The sequence below is a fragment of the Sitophilus oryzae genome, unplaced genomic scaffold (assembly GCF_002938485.1).
Source record: "Sitophilus oryzae breed Bouriz unplaced genomic scaffold, Soryzae_2.0 scaffold_1011_pilon_pilon, whole genome shotgun sequence".
Lineage (NCBI taxonomy): Eukaryota > Metazoa > Arthropoda > Insecta > Coleoptera > Curculionidae > Sitophilus > Sitophilus oryzae.
In genome coordinates this window covers 122,082-127,184 of record NW_022145629.1, presented here as the reverse complement: position 1 = coordinate 127,184, position 5,103 = coordinate 122,082, and the positions used below count along the sequence as shown (strand labels likewise).

The 5,103-nt window shown below is 31.4% G+C and overlaps 2 long non-coding RNA genes across 3 annotated transcripts in view; both read right to left on the bottom strand.

Annotated features, from left to right (window-relative positions):
- Positions 1-1,949, bottom strand: part of LOC115874208 — a 7,086-nt gene extending 5,137 nt beyond the window's left edge. The window contains exon 1 of the long non-coding RNA XR_004048797.1: positions 1,937-1,949. This is a non-coding gene — a long non-coding RNA (uncharacterized LOC115874208). The remainder of the gene's footprint in view (positions 1-1,936) is intronic.
- A 398-nt stretch (positions 1,950-2,347) lies between these two features.
- Positions 2,348-4,070, bottom strand: LOC115874196. 2 transcript variants are annotated; one of them, XR_004048793.1, is made up of 3 exons: positions 4,016-4,070; positions 3,857-3,964; positions 2,348-3,804 (listed from the first exon to the last, which is right to left on the bottom strand). It is a non-coding gene; the product is annotated as an uncharacterized LOC115874196 (long non-coding RNA). The 2 variants fall into 2 exon arrangements; XR_004048792.1 differs by lacking the exon at positions 4,016-4,070 and having other exon boundaries at positions 3,857-4,008.
- Between the last annotated feature and the right edge of the window lie 1,033 nt (positions 4,071-5,103).

The window sequence follows — 5,103 nt, the reverse complement described above, 5'->3', positions numbered from 1 at the left end:
GTTCAATTTAAAAAAATACAACTTTGATATTTTTTACTTATTTGGGACACTCTGTATCTTGTAAAATTATTTTTAAATTGTACCTCTAATAGTCCTTCATCGAACCCAAAACTTACAATTTGTAAAAATCTCATCGTTTAGCTACAATACTCCGTGTCGTATGTGGTGAACAACCCTGTATATATATTTTCTTAATTTTTATGCTTACAAAGAAGATTCATTAAATTTTTGTGCTTAATTTAGATCATTCCACGTATATACAGGGTGTTCCAGAAATAAGTGCAAGTTTTTTAACCAGTACTATAGTTCAACCCCAGAAACACGCTCTTTTTTCGCGAAAAATTTGAAAATTCGGAATTTTTTGAAAATTTTTTTGGAATTTTTTTTAGTTTTTAGTTAAAAAACATAATTTCTTGATAATATGGCAACAGAGATAGTAGATTAAATTTACAAGAAAGAAAATGCAGAAAAGATCCAGTGGTTCTCAAAATGTTAGCAAAAAATAATTTTATTTAGGAAATTTTCAAAGTAAAATAACTCCGTTATTTTGTACTTCTTTGAAAAACGATAAAGAGAAAATATGTTTCTTTTATCGACATCTACCACTCTTTAAAATATTTGCACTTATTTCTGGGACACCCTGTATAAGGTAATAAAGTATCGTGCTAATATGTAATGTTTTTACTGAATCCGTGTAGAAAATTTTACATATTTATTGTCCGTGGCCTGCACGTAAAATACGTTTTTTTGCCGCTTTTTAAAGAAAAAACATATTTATCCCCACAATTTTTTTTGCTTAAAAATGTCCAATTTAAGATAATCTTGCAAAAAAATCCTAAAAAACTGTTAACAGCGCTTTCAGATGGAGCGGAGCGTTCGCGCGGACCGTCCGCGCGGACCGTCCGCGCTGTTTTTGTGCTGCTTGTTTTTTCAAGATAGCCGTTAGCCGAAATCATCCAGAGGGAGCATACGCGACCCATGTGAAATTGTTCATTTAAACTCATGGAACTCGCGGGCGCTCCGCTCCATCTGAAAGCGCTGTAAATGTGTGCGGGAACCTATTGTGCTCAAGAGCCTAATATATTTAATATTAATAACAATAATAATTATACATTAATTTCTTGATATTTTTATATTCTTTATTTGTGTAAATTTCTTTATCTTTTTTCAGGATTTGATATATTATTAAAATTTTAATTGTTTTAAAGTGGTATAAGTATAACAAATTTTCATGAAATAATGGGTATTTTTCTATTAAAATTTAGTCATCTCTTAATCAAATTATTTCACAATTTACCTCGTCAAGTTTATAATTTAAAAAAAAACAAATATAAAACAAACAATTAATATCAGATAATTAAACGTATATGCTCTTTTTTGAAGTAATTTGTAAATTTACTAAACAATGTTTAATATTTTTTAGAGGAACATGGTGAATGTAGACAATTTAGAAAACAGGGGCAAAATTTTAACTGTACGATTGGAGAGGATGGATGAGGTAAGTGTCAAATGATTATTATTTTACCTAATATTAATGCAGGGTCGGACTGGCCATATAGTCATGGTGGCGATTGCCAGCTGAGCCCCAGGCCTTCGCAGACCTCTCTGTCTTAGGACCTACATATAAAATAATTCATTATACACGGTAGGCCACTAAAAACTTACAATTGCTATAATTTTTAAACCAAAAAAGATATCAAAAAAATAAAAAATACCGTTTCTATAATATTGAAGGGGAATACATATGACGTTTTTTTTTGAACCACCCCGACTTACCCGGCCCTTAGGCGGCACCCCTACTCACTTGAAAACCTTAAATGGCAACACCCCACGTGTGGCGCCTTTTTGGAAAGCCCATGAAAAATGCTAAACGATGATCATAAAGTTTTTAAGGTGAAATTGAAAAACTACCCCTTACACGAAAAATTAGGTGGACATTAATGAAAAAGTGATTTTTTCAGCATAAGTTACAAATTGGGACCCAGCTAAATGAGGCAAATGAGGTATTTTTCAAACCACTCCGACCCACGAATTGTAACAGTCAAATTAAAGTCCCTAGATATATAAAGTACCGCAATTGGTTTGTTCAATGTTATTGGCGCCAAAATGGCGGATTTTTGGGGTATTTCTGGAAAAACTGTAGTGGTAGGACTGTTTAAATGTCACATTTGTCTGAATTTGTCATGTCAAATGTTGAGAAGCTGTCAATTTCAGGATAAAAATATTTATCCAATATATTTTAAATAATTATAAAAGCCACTCAAAATGCTACAAATTTTAGTAACAATGTATAGGCGTCGATATCTTTAAGAAGAAATGTGTATTACACGAAAAGGCCGCCATTTGATCTAACATCGTCGATATTCAATACACGTTAGGTAGTGGATTGAATTTATTTATGCTCCAGTGAATATTTTTAACAATCTTATTTGTAGTATAACCTACTGGTACATAAAACTTCATTATAGAACAAGACAAGACCACAATAGATCTGAGAAGGTCGCAGTGGGTCAGGCCGAAATCAACCTCTAGAAATCTAATCTAGAACAAGACAAAGACCTTACTTGCAAACTACCATACATATCTTTTAAAAAGGATGCTAAGTGTAAGTGAAATCTCTACGTAATCATTCCCTAAAATGTTTAGTGTAGTTTAGTTTTCAACATTTTGCAGCAAGAAGTTTAGATAAATCTACAATATATTATCATCAGACCAAACGAAGGATAATTATTTAAAAGAATAAGTTATGTTATGATACATATATAGATTTGGATGACATCGCTTCAGGTGGTTTTACCAGTCAGGACTAACAGGGATATTAACCAAAACAATGAAAAAAAGCTCAAATAAATTTGATCCTAATAACAAGAATGTTGTTTATGCATATGCTAACTATATAGTTATTTTCATGGACTTAAATAGATTAGTTTTTATGTATTTATTGATAGTAATTAATATTTTTTGGTTCATATTGTAATTACTAATAAAAAGTAAAGAATATAATGTAAGCATGTAAAGTTATATTTAAAAATTTGGTCTTATACTGTCAGTTATAAATAAAAGTGTGTGATTTAAATTTGATTTTTATACATGGCATAAAATTGTTAAGATTCGTTTGAAGTTTTACATATTGTCGAGGTAAAATTATGCCTACTTAATTTATGTATAACAATAATTACAGTTATTTCAATGTTAAATTTATAGCAGTATAACTTTTTTATAATAATGATACTTAAACATTATGACTATGACACTTGTTGTTTTAAAAATATAACATTAAATTGCAGAGCAAAATATATTTTAATTGAATTATGTGGTATTAACTTGCTTTTATTCAACTAATAATAAATTTGTTGTATAAAAATGACTCCATAACATACAAACCTTAATTATACAGCACACATAAAGAGCCCCTATGCGTTTCAAGCTTCTTTCTAAGTTATTTATAAAATAAGTGCACAATTACATACCTAAAATGCTGAAACTACCTGAAGTCATACTAACTGAAACAATCTTTCTATCAATATATTAATATATTTCAAAAATAGCAGGTATGTATCATATCAATTTAATTATTACATTTATTTGTTTCAACCATGGTTCAAAATTTTCTCGTATAAAAGCCGGCCTTCAAATTTAAGTTTGTAGCTTATTCATAGTTCCAAAGACTTTCGTTAAATCATGCTTATTTGTCAAAACTAACTACAGCATAACTGGTATAATAGGGAAAGTTTACTTATGGTATAGGTATCCCGTTCTCATCAACAAACAAAGTTTTTCCAATTGTTTCGACTGAATTAAGTACTAAAATTCTAAATGTTATTCCAACTTTATTTCTTCTTACCTATTAACTTACTTCTGTTGGCGTACTTTGCGCTAAAAGGTAACATAAAATAAATGCTAATACAAATGAAAAACACTTGTACGGAAACCATTCGTTTATAACCTCTTAACATATATAGGCCTAAAAAATTAAATTTATGAAATTGAATATTAATATACCACCTGATATTACGTTAAAATGAAGGTAAACTGTAGATAATAAACGTAATTCTATTACAATTAATAAATATTTTATTTTACGGCTTGCCTGTCAATGTTGTCGGCTTATTATGCCGGACCAGTTGCTTAAAGTCGAAAACAAATTTGTTGGCCTCCTTTTTGCTCGGGTTTTGCTCAATATGGCGGTAATTGCGGTACTTACACTAGGGACCCCAATTTCCCACCCTGTGTGCTAGCTCATAAACATCGCAACAGTTTTGCATAATGTTTACTATAATTTTATTGTTAAATATTTATTTAAATTTTACGACATGCAAACCCGATATACACCCCTCAAGTGATATTATACATATATTGTCACTGATGCCGACCAGCAGTAGGCTTTTTGTCCATCTCTCTATATCTTTGGTCATCACTTGTCACTTGTCACTGTCAGATCAAATCAGATGTTTTTGGATTTATTTATCCTTTGTTTTGGTTATTGAAATTTTATAATTATCAGATAAAATTTCATAGTTAAATCGTTTATTTTTGATGTGGATCGCAGTGTGCAATTCGTTCTTTTAATTGTGGAATTTCTGAGTTTAGTTCGTTCATTGACCGAATATGGAATATGGCTGAGGAGAAAATATTCTAGAACATCATTTTTTATTTATGCCTTTTTATGAGTTGGACTAGTCAAGATATATAGTTCTCTATCTATATCCTGGAGGGAGATTTCCGGTTGAAACCTGATTTTGTGAAGGAAATCGAATCCTTGCATCACTTCATGTGTATCCACCGTCAGAATATCGTCGTGAAGAACTGGCTGCCGTTTCGTGAAGCATTCCCTGTTGGTGAATAGCAGATCTTCGTAGAGAAGGATTAAGGCTTCCGAAACATATTTGGTCAGAGACGTGGTTGGATTTTGATGATTTTTATGGACCGCCGACCAATTTCCGCAATGGGATTAAAATAGCCAAATTAATCGATATTCCGATTCCACGCCCAAGAAGTCCCCTGAATAGTTCCAAGAAAGCAAGAAGACCGATCCAGACCGTAGCACAGAACAATCCAGAATTCCATCCTGCTCCTTGTTGTCCTGACATCATAAACCCTCAA